This window comes from Lygodium microphyllum, chromosome 10, assembly GCF_053477565.2.
Source record: "Lygodium microphyllum isolate KBCC chromosome 10, Lygodium_microphyllum_v1.1.10, whole genome shotgun sequence".
Classification (NCBI taxonomy): domain Eukaryota; kingdom Viridiplantae; phylum Streptophyta; class Polypodiopsida; order Schizaeales; family Lygodiaceae; genus Lygodium; species Lygodium microphyllum.
The window spans coordinates 121,019,980-121,036,461 of NC_141144.1; the positions used below are offsets into that span (position 1 = coordinate 121,019,980).

General features: G+C 44.2%; 1 protein-coding gene across 1 annotated transcript in view; it reads left to right on the top strand.

Annotated features, from left to right (window-relative positions):
• The window catches only part of LOC148030502 (NAD(P)-binding Rossmann-fold superfamily protein), a 117,331-nt gene that overhangs the window by 60,971 nt on the left and 39,878 nt on the right, over positions 1-16,482 (top strand). The gene's annotated exons all lie outside the window — the stretch shown is intronic.

The window sequence follows — 16,482 nt, forward strand, 5'->3', positions numbered from 1 at the left end:
TTGGTATGTTCCTGGAAACTGGTCCTCCGGAAGGCTCAGTGGCATCCGGCGGAGGATCGCTTAGCTGCTAATTCTTTTCAACTGGAATTGCTGGCAGTCTCGCGGTTACTTTCATGGGAAGGTAAACAAGAGCTTCGACCACAATTCAACCGTATGGCACGTTTGGGCTTAATTTAGTCGCGGATGCCACCATTGCCAGTCGCAATGTGTTAATATCATTTCGTACAGCCAGGAGGATCTTTAGGATCCCTCGTGGATACATGCATTTATGGGAACAACTTTTGATGGTGCTCCAGAGCAGACAGCCCTTTCCTGCCCTTGCTTCGGATCGTCCTTGGTAGGATTGGGACTTTGAAGGCCGGCTGAGTTTCGGCAAAGCTTCCGCTAACCAGGTCTATCATCTTCTGATTAAAGATCATCACTGGCTGGTCACTAAAGCTAATGCTCTATGGGGATTGCGTAAATCTCGGTCATGGTGGAGGGCAACTGTGATGGAAGGGTGGCTGAACAAGACACCCTTCAAATATAAGGTCTTTCTTTGGAGGGTGATGATTGGGGGTCTTCCGTTGCTTCGGCTCTTTCCAAGCAACGAATATCCAATGGCAACTGTTTCTTTTGCACCACCAGTGTCGAATCTGCCCGTCACCGATTTATTTCTTGCCCTATCGCTAAGAAAATATGGTCGTTCTTGTCAGCCGTTTGGAGAGCGGTGGTTGGTTTCTCGCTAAGGCCCTTTGATTGGGTCTTTGTGCAGCCCAAATACCCAACACCGGCACAGCCACATATGAAGCTTGTGTTTCACTTTCTTCGATATTGGGGCTGTTGGCATAACTGGACCATTCGGAATGCTTTTCTTTTTGATTCCGCTTGTAATGTTCAGCGGCATATTGCTAGGCTTAAGGGTCTCTTGTATTGGCAGATAGATCTTCTTCAGCATTTTGACTTACTTTCCTGGGAGGACTTGCGTCCCTGGCATATGGCAATTTCCTCTACATCTTTGCCATGACCTTGTAACTCTTAGAACTAGAACCGTTTCACATGATGGCTTAGTGCCATCATGTATCTTGTAATCAAGTAAACTTGTACTTTTTTCGTAATTAATACAATTACCTTTTACGGAAAGAGAGAGAGAGAGAGAGAGAGAGAGAGAGAGAGAGAGAGAGAGAGAGAGAGAGAGAGAGAGAGAGAGAGAGAGAGAGAGAGAGAGAGAGAGAGAGAGAGAGAGAGAGAGAGAGAGAGAGAGAGAGAGAGAGAGAGAGAGAGAGAGAGAGAGAGACCATTCTCTGGCGATGGATCAGTTGATCGACTCGCGTACTGTGGATTGTTGGCCATCAACCGCCTTTCAAACTTGATTGGGGAGAGAGAGAGCGCCCTACACATAGCTTCAGATCTCTTGTTAAAGTGGTAATACAACATGGCTGGTCTGGACATGGCCTTTATTGACCAAACGGTGGCAGTCCTTGGTCCGGATTCTAAAACAGAGGAACCATAGGATATGGTTCCTTGCACAGAGGAGATGCCACCTGGTCCTGACTTCCAGCCTGCGGGCAAACGCACCAAGCATACTTCGAAAGATACAATGGATCATCAGTAACGTTCTTATGCTCAGGTTGCTTCTGATTCTGTGGATTCTCAGGATGTTGACTGGGAGCATTTGTTGGAGTTTGCCAACACTCTGCTTGGTGGTTATGTTCAACATAATCATGAAGCATTTTCTGACTCTGCAATTGAAGATGTTCTGGAAGCCATTGTGGATCCGAAAAATGTTTTGCGCTCATTCTTAGTGTTTTATGAATGTGCTGTTATACTCTTCTTCACTGGTAGGATCCCAGTGCTTTCTTAGATTCGCCAGTGGCTGCAAAGTCTACTACAAGGGGAGTGTATTGAAGAGATTTTTGTTGGGCCCCGAGGCTTTTATGAGGTGCTGTTGAAATCCGAGAAGCATCATGTTGATCTGCTGACTAAACTGCCATTTTTCTTTGATCGCCGTTTGGTCCATGTTGTGCCATGGCGCCCAATGGCAGATTTTCAGCGCTTGCTTCAACGCGAATGCCCGGTGTGGGTTGAAGTGGAAAATTGTCCGGCTGTCTACTGGCCACTGTTAAAGGATGCCATGGCTGTTGTGGGCACTGTTTTGGTTCCCCTGAGCCTAAGGGCCACAAATCGTAACTGTTTATGTATGTTATGGGACATTGCTCGGAAAAGGCCTGCTTGGTTATGTCTTAATTGCTTTGGCATGCATCCTTTGCACTTTTGTTTGAAATGGGGTAACTTTGCAGGGCATTGTTTTTCGTGTGGAAAATTGGGGCATTTTATGGCCGAATGTCTAGCGAAGCAACCGTCTTCAGATGCTGAGCATGTTTTGCCTCCCATGGAAGATATGGTGCTTGAGGCTCCGTCGTAGGATGCGACCCAGCCACCTAAAGTTTTGGATAAAGGCAAACAACATGTTTCGGGTTTGGATTCCTGTGACAATGACTGGGTAGATGTATGTGCCAAAAAAGGTAAAAGGTTTGATGCTGGCATGGCGGATACTGTGCCTAATGTTTCACAAGATTCCTTGCGTACTTATATGCGCAGGAAAGACATGTTGTCTTCAGAGCACACTACTCATGCTATGGTTTCTTCTGCTCCTTGCAATCAGCCCACTAGGAAAGTATATACAGATGGTTTGAAGGGCCCACCTGCTAAGTTGGCTTTTGATGCTAGAGGTAACGTGATTACCCCATGGGATTGTCGTTATCCCCGTTCCATTCCCAAGACAGTGGATATGCCGTCTACCTCTAAATCTGGCCGTCGGAACTCTTTTGCTGTGTTAGCTGATTTTTTGGATGAGGGAGTCCTTGACATTCTAGTAGAAAAGGTTAAATCGAGGCAAGCTTTGCCTCGTTCCTGATATTCTTTTTGAATATACATGAAGATAGCCACGTGGAATGTGCGAGGCATTTGTTCTCGCAATAAGCAACATGCCATGTGGAGTTTATTGTATGAGAATCAGTGGGATGTCTTGTGTGCTGTTGAGCACAAGAGTCACGATGAAGCAGGAAAGTTGTGGATTGCCATGGGTTTCGTTTGTTTTATGCAGGGACACATGCCATGTATTATTTTGGTGTGCTTATGATTGTATATGAGAAATATCAGCCTGTTCTTATTAAAAATGATGTACATGGTTGTTTTGTGGTGATTGAAGTTGTATTTGAAGGAGAGATCTCATGGTTACTTGGGCTCTATGCTCCAAATGACTCTTTATCCCGCCGGGATCTTTGGAATACTTTGCAGACCTCCTTGTCACTTGGTAGATGGGGTTTTTTGATGGGGGATTTTAATACGTGTGTTGATCCTTCATAGTCCACATTAGAGCATTCGGTGATGGACGCTCCGGAAAGTCGTATGTGGATTGCGTTTGGTCTTGCCGTACTTAAGCAAGATCTCTGGTCATGGCTACACCCTTCTTCTACAGGGTTTACTTTTCATTCTGCGCAGTATATAACTATGTGGTCGCGGTTGGACCGCATGTACATCATGCAGGATGATGCTTTTCTTCCTGAGATGCTGGAAATGAAAGTGTTGCAGCAATATGCCTTGTTGGACCATTTTCCTCTACAGCTTGAGATGCTTGTACAACCCATTGCACCTTTTAAGCAATTTTTGGACAGACTCCCTTTGCGTTTCAACTCGTCTTATTTGAAGCATTCAATCTTTCAGGGTTATATGCAGCAATTGATTGATAGATTTTGATTGGACTTCTCCTCTGAGGGTAATGCTTCTTGTGAACGATTGCTCTCTAATGTGCAGTGGGTTGTTTGGCAGTATGGGATCCATCATGCCTCTCTTTGTGGGCGTCGTCGACAAGCAGCGGAGGAATTACTGGCTTTGGCTCGTTCTCTACTGGTGGAGACTCCAGATGATGTATTTTTGCTGCCATTGGCTATGCGTTTGGCTGATTTTATTAAAGAGTTTCAGTTGAAATCTTATCAGTAGGCCAAATTACAAAATTTGACTGAGAATTTGCAAGATAGTGCTTGCCAGCCTCATAAGTTCTTTCGAGCTCTCCATGCATCTCCTGCTTGAGAGAATATGACTAGACTCCAGGATGCAGAAGGTCAAATGGTCATTGACCCTCAGACTATTGTGAATACGTGTAGGAATTATTTTCTAGACCTTCTTGGTTCTACTCCTTCACCTTCTGACCAAATTACTCATGCCCGCTCAGTTTTCTATGATTTGGTCCGCAATCAGGTTCCACATGGCATGCAAACTACTTTGGAGATGGATATTCGTGAGGCGGAGGTTATGGATGTTTTGTTACACTTGCCCAAGGATAAAAGTCTCGGTTGGGATGGTCTCACCAATGAATTCTTTGAGGTCTTTGCTCCCCAACTGGTGAAACCATTGACGGCTATGTTTCAGCAGGTTTGGGAAACGGGGTTCATGCCTTCCTCATGGAAAGAAGGACTTATTAAACTCCTTCCAAAAATTTCTTCGCCGTCTATGTTGAAACATTGGCAACCAATTTCTTTGATGGGTTCTATATATAAAATCTTTTCCAAAGTGATGGCGAATCGGCTCCATAAGCATCTTCCTGCCATTGTGCATCCTCTTCAATATGGTTTCATTAAGGGTCGAAACATTCTGCATAATGTCTTAAATGTGCAAATGGCTATTGACTATGCAAGGCATTCTAATCAGGAGGTGGTATTGATTCAATTGGACCTCGAAAAGGCTTTTGATTATTTAGACTGGTCTTTCATTGCAGAACTTATGTCTACTATGGGCTTTGGTACTCGAATGTCTCGTTTGATCTACACCATTAGTGCTGCGGCTTCTTCGCGAGTTATGCTGAATGGTGGTGTTACCAAGCCATTTGTCCTTGCACACTCTGTGAGACAGGGTTGCCCTTTGAGTCCTTTCTTTTTTGCCATTGCGACTCATCCGGTTCTTTGGATGTTATCTCATATGGCAACTTCTACTCAGTTGGCTGGATTGTCTCTTCCTTTTGGACAGCACTTCATTAGTCAATCCTTGGCTGATGACAGCTTTATGATTTTACGTGCGGACAAGGATAATATTCACAAAGCATTAGATGTTTGGACTCTCTTTGTTCATGCTTCTGGTCTTCGTATCAATGCTTCGAAATCAGCCATTCTTAGTTGCATGGAGTCAGATTTGCAGTCATTGGACTGGCAGGGAATGGTAGTTCCCCGTGGTTCCATTGTCAGGCATCTTGGGTACCCTTTGGGGGTTGATGTTCGGCCAAAGCAACTACTTGAGTGGATTTCACAGAAACTAGCAGCTAAGTTTCTGTATTGGAAGTCACAGGCTTGGCCCTTCCATGTTTGCCTCAAAGTGGCTCAGACAATTATGTTGCCAATGCTCACATATTTCTTGCCATTGCTGCCTTGGACTACTACTACATTGAAGGCTCTTACTCAATACATTCGTTTCATGCTATGGAAGGACTCCTTGCATGCAGGCATCTCATGGATTTCTTGGTCGCATGCATGTACTCCCAAATGCATGGGTGGTGGGGCTATTTTGAATGCCGAAACTCATATGCTGGCACTTTGTTGGTCTCTTTTTCGTGCCATGTGCTTGGATCATCACCCGTGGGTCTTTATAGCCCGTTATTTTCTTGAGGATCATGGGCTTGTGCATGGTAATACCCAAATTCGGAGCTCCTGGTGGCATGTTCTTAATGTAGACTCTCGGTTTTCTAGTCCTTCATCATCCTTGCTTGCTCATTTGGTATGTTCCTGGAAATTGGTTCTCTAGAAGGCTCAGTGGCATCCAGCGGAGGACCGCTTAGCTACTAACTCTTTTCAACTGGAATTGTTGGCAGCCTCGCGATTACTTTCTTGGGAAGGCAAACATGAGCTCCGACCAAAATTTAACCGCATGGCATGCTTGGGCATGACTTGAGTTGCAGATGCCACCCTTGCCAGTCACAATGTGTTGATATCGTTTCGTACAGCCAGGAGGCTTTTCAGGATCCCTCGTGGATACCGTGATTTATGGGGACAGCTTTTGATGGTGCTCCAGAGCAGACAACCCTTTCCTGCCCTTGCTTTGGATCGTCCCTGGTAGGATTGGGACCTTGCAAGTCGGCTGAATTTGGAAAAGGCCTCAGCTAACCAGGTGCATCATCTTTTGATTAAAGATCATCAATGGCTGGTTACTAAAGCTAATACTGTATGGGGATTGCGTAAATCTCAGTCATGGTGGAAGGCAACTGTGATGGAGGGCTGGTTGAACAAGACACCTTTCAAATGCAAGGTCTTTCTTTGGAGGGTGATGATTGGTGGTCTTCCTCTTGCTTCAGCCCTTTCCAAGAGTCGAATCTCCAACGGCAATTGTTTCTTTTGCACCACTAGTGTGGAATCGGCCCGTCATCGATTTATTTCTTGCCCTCTCGCAAAGAAAATCTGGTCACTCTTGTCACTGGTTTGGCAGGCAGTGGTTGGTTTCTCGCTAAGCCCGTTTGATTGGGTTTTTGGGCGACCCAAATACCCCACACCGGCACAGTCGCATATGAAGATCTTGTTTCACTTTCTTAGATACTGGGGCTGTTCACAATTGGACCATTCGGAATGCTTTTCTTTTTGATTCAGCCTCTAATGTTCAGGGACATATTGCTAGGCTTAAAGGTCTCTTGCATTGGCAGATAGATCTCATTAGGCACTCTGACTTACTCCCTCGGGAGGACTTACTTCCCTGGCATATGGCAATTTCCTCTGCGTCTTTGCCATGATTTTTGTAACTCTTTTGTCGTTTAGTACTTTATAAATATAACATCCATTACGAGAGAGAGAGAGGGAGGGAGATATACAAAAAAAAGGAGAGAGTGTCAGAAGACTGACGAAGAGAGAGTGGGAGTGACGGACTGAAGGATCAGCTGTGAGGAATGAATTAGAGAGTGACCTATAAATAGGCACAGTTAGTCCAGGGTGGCGTCCCTTTTTGGGGCTCCAAACCCTAAACGCAAACTGCGGATGAAGGGTGAAGGGTTTTTGAAGACCCCCTCTCAGGCCCAAAAAGGGAAAGAAGAGAAGAATGAGGTGGAGATGCAATGCTACATGTTGAAGAATGCTCATGCAGCAAGTGCCACTTGGACAGTGTCCCTCGTGGGGAAATTGTTCACTTGCCCAAGTGCCCTAGTACAAAGATGATGAAAATATGCAATGCATAGGAGGAATGTCGGACTTTGTGTGGTGCCGAGAACCACAAGGATATGCCCGTACTCCATCTCAGGAGGTGGCTCCATGTTGACGAAGGGACGAAGAAGATCCACCTTGTAATCTGAGAATATCACCTGAAAGGAGACCTTTGAAGATAATCAGGAGACAAGATGAGCGGTAGAACCTGAAACTCAACCTTGGGAAAGAAGCCACTAGCTCCATGACTCCATGCTAGAAGGAATACGAAGGCCTAGCCCACCAAGTTTGTGTTTCAAACCCAAGGACCCCGATCTAAGTAGGTCCTCTGGATCTTGGGTATGAGTATAGGAAATAACTGCTTGAAGGAGAGCCACTCCTCGAAAGTGAAAGGTGATGGTATGTGAAGAACTTCATGGGATATAGGGTCCCTTTGTGAATTGGAAGAAGTAGAAGTAGGAGCCTCCTTTGAAGTCAAAGAAGAACTGGAAGTCCCCTCTGAGGGTGAAGTAAGAAAATCCCCCTATGAATCCCATCTTGAGAGAGAAAGGGAATCCAACCACTCATGGCTCATGGACCGCGAAGCATTTGATGACGAAGGAAATGCCACCGATCGTGCTGAAGGAAGTATCTGGGGCTCAGAAGAAGAAGATGGAAAGCACCTAGAAGTGGCCTCTCGAACTTGGGTGGAAGAGGATGGGGAGGAAGGAAGCTCAAGATGAGCCAAGGGTGGGGAACAGTGGCGGGCTCTCAGGAGAGTGGACTGTGGAGGAGATGGAGCCGTGGAAGCCACTGTACTTGAAAGTGGGTGGGAGAAACCTCTGCGGAGCGGGGTGGTCTCTAGGAGGGCTTATCGCCTCGTAAGGTCTTAGAGCCTCTGTGTGCTCAAAAGGACTTAGTGTGCGTCGGGTGCGGCTTATTGCCTTGAGCATAATACTTCGATAGGTGATGTAGAATGATCTTTGTGGCCCAGAAAGGAGAGGTGGCACAAGGAGTGCTAGGTGGGAGATGCATATACTTCGGGGGATGGGGAGCAAAGTTCGAAGTCGATAGTCGTCGGTGGAATGACCGTTTGTGCCACAGTAGTAGCACCTAGTAGAAGGGCAATCTGTTGGTGGAGACGCCATGATACCGGGGTGGCAAATTGGAGAAGGGAGGGTGGGAGGGAGAAAAAGGATATCTCCCAATGCGCATCGGAAATGATAGAGAAATCAAATGTTGATGCTAAACCCTCCATTGATCTTTGTCTTCGCTGATGAGGAGGATCTTTGTGGCTCTTTGAGCTTCTTCGGCTCTGATACCATATCAAAATGACTCAGTGACCAGAGAGATAGTAGGGTTTGCGAGGGAAAACACAGTGTGTACGACAAACATTGAGAGAGAAAAGTAACACAGAAGATGATGAAAGATGAATCATGTTGATGAAATGAATTTGATACAAGGGTGCTGTAGCACAAGGGAAGCCCTGGAGTGTAGGAAGACTGTCGACGAAGCCTCTGAGTCTGGAAACGGAGGATGAGGAGGTGTCGCCTGGATGCTGACGCCAAGAGAGTATGGACTCACAAACGCAAGGTGCAGGAGCATAGAAGATGCTGTCGCCAACAATGGAGGATGGACGCCAACTGAAGAGGAGCATGCTGCTACCATAAACGCAGTCAATTGGAGATGAAGGTTGGCGCTAGGAGAGTGTGGAGATGGTGGTAGGAGAGGAGAGGAGAGATGGTGGAAGAGAGAGAGTGTCAGAAGACTGATGACGAAGAGAGAGTGGGAGTGACGGACTGAAGGATCAGGCGTGAGGAATGAATGAGAGAGTGACCTATAAATAGGCACAATCAGTCTAGGGTGGCGTGCCTTTTTGGGGCTGCAAACTCTAAATGCAGAAACACAAAAAATACAAAATCGCAAACTGCGGGCGAAGGGTTTCTCAATCCACCATAGCATGGAAACTAGTGCCACTGCAAAAGTATCATGGCTGCCCCATCTTTGCATGCATGCCTTGCTGTCCAGAAAGCATTGAATTGGCACTTCCAAGTTGGCCTTGCATATGCATCAATTGCCCCACTGGCATCATTTGCTTATTCTCACTACCCACGTTTGGAACATCATGCTATTGTGTTGGCTCTTCCTTTGGCATATTTTGTCGTGAAGCTCTTGAAGATGATGCGAAGCTCCGCACCTCATTAAAATCATACTAGCATATTCTCCTAAGTCTGACCCAAATTACGCAAAAGCGGAAACTTCACGATGTTGTGCAAGTGATTTCCTTTTCTTGCCTTTGCTACTCTCCTTTAAGGGTTCAAAAAGTGCATAAACTGAGTATCATTTGCCAATTGCATAAACATTTCAGCTGCTGTCCTTAGTTAGTCTTTAAATTGGTCATCAGATTTCTCCTCCTCTTGCTGATTATCAACTTCTAAAGGCCTAGAGGGATTCACATTTTGGTCTGAACCAACATTATTAGCTTGCTGTCCATGATGCGTGCCTTATCCAAGATGAGGCATGGAATTGTCTGCACACTTTGTGAATTTTCAGATTGAGAGGCGTCATCTCTACTTGGTCCCATCTCACTATTTGAAGACATTCTTGTTGTAATGCTTGACTGAATACAATTTCAGCACTAGAGCAAAGCTTTTGACCTTCAATTAGGTGCCTTGGGCCCCTTCAAGTCAAGGGAATTAATGGTTTCCTAGGGATAGAACCATAAAACCGGCTTTCTTTGCTTGAAGAGGGTTATGAAACCTGATTAAACACTTCATTATAGCAATTAACAAATTCAAAAACTGAAATGCATACTTTACCATGCAATCTTGGATATTGGACAGCCTGTTGGCTCCAAAACTGGTGCCCCTTGTGGTATTTCTTTAACTTTTATTGCAAATGGATGGAGTGTACAACTAAGATCCTTTGATATCCTTCGCTAATCCAAGTGCTTCTTGTTGTCAAATCAGACTAGTAAACCTCCAAACCAATTTGTCCCTTGGTTTGCTTGGGGATTGCCTTCACCCTGCTTTTTGAAAGACACATTCAACTCCAAATCTAGTATTGGTTGGTTGGCCTTTTGTATCTCCTTGAAATTCCTCTATTTCAGCTGCTAGAATTAAAGTTTGAGGCCCTCAATTTTGAGCATGGATCCCGAGGCGGTTGTCAAAAGTCTAATTTCTACTGTAAATCAAGGTTTACAACAGAGATTGCTTGAAATCTCTTCCTCTAATGGTGGAAACTGTTTGAAAATGTTGAGATAACTCGAGAGGCGGCTAGGAGAATGAGAGAGAATGTTGCTGTTGCCCTACTCAAATAGCCATGGAAGCTATCACTTACAGCTTAAGACTACCAAAAAGATTGCTCTCTCCTGCATATTGTCATTTGCACTAGGACCTTGGGCTGCTGCCACCTGCTCTTGAAGGGCTCCAAATTGGTGTCATATGTTGTAGAATTGATCCCTGGTGGCTCAAATCACATTAATAGGCTCTCCTTGCTCTCTAATAGTCTCGTTCTCTCTTACCAGCCCCTGAAAACGTTTTTTCCACTTGCATGGGCAAGTTTTGCCAAGTGGCAATCTTTTAATCTCGTTTTCCAACATTATCCAACTTATTAATTTAATTTTTAGAATATCAATTCTAAAAATTAATTTAATAATTCTTATAGTGCTCAAAAAATTAATTTTACCAACCAATAATGAAATTGGCTAGGTCAATTTTTCTTCTAAGTATTTGCGAGTAGTTATTAGCCCTTAGACTAGTATTAATTAATTAATTAATGCCTAGTCTCTAATGTCACCACTGACATTAGTAGCCAATGGCATATTGAAGCAGAAGAATTGCAGCGTGATCAAGATATTACGGACTATGGTGGAGTATCGGTAGACACCTTAGTGTCTATGGGCCGAAGCAATGGCCATTGCTGTTCACATCCTTAATTGGTTCCCTATATTAGTTGTGATTGGCATGACACCTTTTGAGACTTACTTTGGTCAAAACCTAGATGTTTATTATTTCAAGGTACTTGGGCGTCATGCTTATATTCACATTGCGAAGAAAAAGCGAGATAAGTTTGAGCCGGCGTCCAAAAGACAGGTATTCATGGGTTATAGCTCCTAGGGATACAAGCTTTATGTTTCCATTTCATGAGAGGTATATAGGAGTCGTATGTTCAATTCGTGGAGTTTCCAGTTGTAGAGGGGGTTGTTGAGCATTCCGTCATTAGAGATCTGAGTGACAGTTGGGGACCTGCTCCAGTGTCTTTTGAGCGGATTCACGAGCGGATTGCTTTTTGAGCGGAGATTGCTTCACGAGTGGATTCACCCATTTCGTGAGCACTAATGGACATTCTAGAGACTTTGATAGAGGCCAAGTAGTGAGGGGAGTATCAGCCTCTTGCTTGTTGGGCAGGTGATACACTCCGTGATTCAAGGATTGAAGGAATCCCTGAGGAGTGGCAGCCACATGATGGCCCGTGGTGCTCTTAGAGTAACCAGGTACACTCCACTGAACTTGTTCGTACTAATTTTTGTTTTGGCTTATCCATTTCGTTAGCACTAATGGACATTCTAGAGACTTTGATAGAGGCAAAGTAGTGAGGGGAGTATCAGCCTCTTGCTTGTTGGGCACATGATACACTTTGTGATTCAAGGATTGAAGGAGTCCGTGAGGAGTGGCAGCCACACGATGGCCCGGAGTGCTCTTGGAGGAACTAGGCACAATCCACTAAACTTGTTTGTATTGACTTTTGTTTGATGTCTTGTGGCATGCAAGCTAGCGGGTCCATCTTTACGAAGGAGGCTTTATAGTCCCAACATTGGAAGAGGGCTATTGAGTAGCAGTTGGATGCGATGGAGTGGAATTACACTTGGGATCTTGTGCCTTGGCTCGCTCATAGGAAGGTGATTGGAGTCAAATGGGTCTTTAAGTCCAAGTAGCATAGTGATGGCACTTTGGATAAGCACAAGGTGCGGCTTGTTGCAAAGGGCTTCACATAGTGGTGAGGGGCGGATTTCCATAACGCCTTTGCACCTACAACTCAGATGGCTACCATTAGGGTTTTTCTTGCCTTAGCTAACCATAGGAGATGGCCGGGGTCTATTAGCTTGATGTAAAGTTTGCTTTTCTTAATGGACATTCGGAGGAGGAGATCTATGTTGAGCAGCCTTTTGGCTTTTCCTCATCCAATGGATAGGTATATAGGTTAAAGAAGGTGCTTTATGGTCTCAAACAGGCTCCATATACTTGGAACAAGAAGTTAGGAAGTTAGGGCATCGGCGTTCCTCATCCAATGGATAGGTATATAGGTTAAAGAAGGTGCTTTATGGCCTCAAACAGGCTCCATATACTTGGAATGAGAAGATAGGAAGTTAGGGCATTGGCGTTCCTCTTCCGATCCGGAGTTGTATGTCCACACCTCAACTAGAGGGCACACATTGTTCGTGCTTCATGTAGATGATCTCATCATGACAGATGACCATGCCCAAAAGGTCAAGCACACAAAGGAGGCTCTACATGATGTGTTCGAGATGACGGATATGGGCCTTCTCCATTTCTTTCTTGGTCATGAGATTTGGCAGATTCTGAGGGGGACTTTTATCTCCCAATAGCGGTATGTGTAGGAGCTTTTGACTACGTTTGAGATAAAGGGATGTAGGCTATTTCTACTCTTATGGATCCGAACTAGATAGCTATGGCCCATGTAGATTCACCGGCGGTAGATGCTACCCGCTACAAGCAATCTAGGTTGTTGATATGGCTCCTTAACACTCGGATTGATTTATGCTTTCATGTAGGTTTGCTTGCAGGGTTCATGCGTGAACCCAAGCCAGTTCATAAGCAATGCTTTGAGGATTTTCAGTTCTTGAGGGGACCCCGGATGTTGGTGTTCATTATTGAGCAGGTATTGGTAACACAGCTTTGGTTCTTTTAGGCTGGACATATTCAGATTGGGCTGGAGATGTTGACCAATGGAGGTCAACGACAGGGTATTCCTTTACTTTGGGTACAGGTGTTATCTCGTGGAGTGCCAAGAAGCATCCCATAGTTACCCTTTCTTCTACAGAGGTGGTGTATAGAGTGGCATCTTCTACACATGTGAGACCATGGCTTCCGAGGCTAATAGGAGAGCTTGGTTGCTCGGTAGACAGGTCCTATGAGACTTCATTGCAACAATGAGACTCACATTGCTTTGGTAGGGAACCGTGTATTTCATGCTAGATTGAAGCACATTGAGATACAGTACCATTTCATTTCGGCAAAGCTCTTGGATGAGACTATTGATGTGGTATACTACAAGGCACAAAACAATTTGGCAGACTTGTTTACAAAGATACTTCCTCAGGTTGTTCTTCAACAACACTTTGGATCCTTGAGCCTTATGCCTCGTCTAGGATTTGAGAGGGGGTGTTATAGATTCAGTCATCCCCTAGATTGGCATTGTCAGGCTAAAGTTATATGGTTAGTTCTCTTGGGCACATTTACACATTTTTTGTGAGTTTTTGGGACTTCTTAGTAGACACCAAGAGCGGGAACCTTTTTCTGGGCATGTCATACAGTTGTGGGGATGCAGCAGTGCCACGTGGCACAACAGATAAGATTGCTGAGTTTTTGTCACTATATTATGTGCAGTCAGCCAGTTTGGTTAGTTGGCCAGTTTTGGCAGCGGTCGGCCAGATTTAGTTGGCCGACCTGGTCATTCATTTTTCTCTATTTATATCCAACACTCACTTGTTTTTTCAGGTGCCCGTGAAATCGTTGGGTGGTGTTGCATATTTTATCTCTTTTATTGATGATTGTTCCAGGAAGATTTGGGTTTATTTGTTGAAAAAGAAAAGTGAAGTGTTTGCTGTTTTTAAAACTGTTTATGCATTTGTGACCACTTAGATAGGTAGAAAGTTGAAACTTGAAATGTTTGAGAATCGATAATGGGGGTGAGTTCACATCTACCGAGTTTAAGTCTTTTTGTGACTTGCATGGAATCAAGAGTGAGCTTACAGCTCCTTACAGCCCTTCTTCAAATGGTGTGGCTGGAAGATACAAAAGGACTTTATGTGAAAGAGTGCGGTGCATGCTGTCCATTGCTAATCTCCCTCATAAATTTTGGGAAGAGGCATTTAAAACCGCGATTCACATTTGCAACCGCTCTCCAAACAGGTCCTTAAATAATGGCATCCTTGAGGAGGTTTGGTTTGGCAAATCGGCCTCATATGACCATTTACGGATATTCGGTTTTGCTACTTTTGTGCATGTTAGAAATGAGCTGAGGAGTAAACTTGACCGGAAATCCACCAAAGGCATTTTCATGGGCTATGGTGCTGAGGGTGAATTTGGCTATAGAGTGTGGTTACCATAGTCCAAGAAAAGTGTTCGCAGCTGTAATGTTGTGTTTAATGATGGAAAGTTGTTGAAAAGTACTTTTGCCTTTGATGAAGACATGAAAAAGGTCAAATTTCAGAATTTGGAGCCACCAATTACTTCAAACGGTGAGCCTCATGATCCTGTATCACAAGCTGAAACTGATGATCAACTAGTTATTTCGAGTCAGATGATGATGGACAGTAAATAGAAGCACTAGAAAGTCATGGACAGCAAGATAGACTTGCTGATTATAAAAATGTAGATGTTGAAAATGAAAATGAAGGTGCCCTAAACCCTAAACCTGTACAACATGAACAACGTGCTAAAATTGGCTTACAGCAGCCAATAAATGCTGAAAATAATATACCTCCTGATGTAGACCTGATTCTTGAGAATACAGATCATTGGGTACACAAGTCTAAACGCTTAAGAAGGCAACCACATAGGTATGACCACTATGTGATGCTTATAGATGAGGGTGAGCCTCTTACATATAAAGAGGCCAAGTCATGCAAATTCAGCAGTAAGTGGGAGCTAGCTATGCAGGAAGAGATTAAATCTCTGTATGCCAATAATAATACTTGGGATCTTGTGTCATTGCCCAAAGGAAGAAAGCCTCTTCCAAATAAATGGGTTTACAAAGTAAAGACAATTGATGGGAAACCCAAGTACAAAGCAAGACTGGTTGCCAAAGGGTATGCACAGAAGGAAGAAATTGACTTCCAAGAGGTCTTCTCACCTGTTGTGAAGATGACTACACTACGTGTGCTTTTTCCTCTCACTGCTGTATTGGATTTAGAGCTGTACCAAATGGATGTGCAAACAACTTTTCTGCATAGTGACATTGATGAGGAAATCTACATGAAATAGCCCGAGGGCTTTGTAGATCTTGGAAAAGAGCAGTTGGTGTGTAAACTAAAACACAGCTTGTATGGGCTGAAGCAAGCACCACGGCAGTGGTACAAAAAGTTTGACACTTTTATGCTTTCTCATGGATTTACACACAGCCATGTAGATCATTGTTTGTACATGAAAAAGGATACAGATGGCAATCCCATCATACTTGTTTTGTATGTGGATCTTACGTTACTAGCTGGGAAAAGAAAGACTAGCTTGGATGCTCTCAAAGATCAGTTGAAATCAGCTTTCTCCATGAAAGATTTAGGGAATGTAGAGCATATATTGGGCATGAGGATTCACAAGGATAGAATGCAGAAATTGTTGTTCTTATCTCAAGAAAAGTACATTGAAAAGGTACTGGACAGATTAACATGGCTGAAGCTAAGCCTCTTGGGGTGCCCTTACCTCCATATCTTAAGCTTAGTAAAGCCAACAGCCCAAAAGATGACATGGAAGCCATTGCTATGAAGGGAGTTCCTTATGCATCAACTTGTGGCTTTCTTATGTATGCTATGGTCGCTACTTGTCCAGACATTGCACATGCAGTGGGAGTTGTCAGCAAGTTTATGTCAAATCCCGGCAAACCACATTGGGATGCTGTCAAGTGTATTCTTCGATATCTAAAGGGTACACAAAGAAAATGTATTCGCTATGGGCAGGGTGCACTTAGTTTGCAAGGCTATTGTGATGCAGACATGGTAGGTGACTTGGACACTCGCAGGTCCACTAGTGGGTATGTCTTTACAATTGCTGGTGGGGCCGTTTCTTGGTGCTCCAGGTTGCAGATCATCGTAGCACTGAGTACTACTGATGCTAAATACATATGAGCTACTGAAGCTTCTAAAGAAGCTATATGGTTGAGTAGACTTGCAGAGGATCTTGGCTTGTCTATAAGTATTCCAGCGTTGGGATGTGATAGCAAAGAGTGCTGTGTATGTGGCTAAGAATGCCAAGTATCATTCACGCACAAAGCATATACATGTGCGATATCACTTTATTAGACAGATTCTGGAAGATGGTCTAATCACATTGGCTAAGATCAAAACACGGGAGAATCTTGTAGATGTTCTCACTAAAAGTCTAAGCAAGGCTCA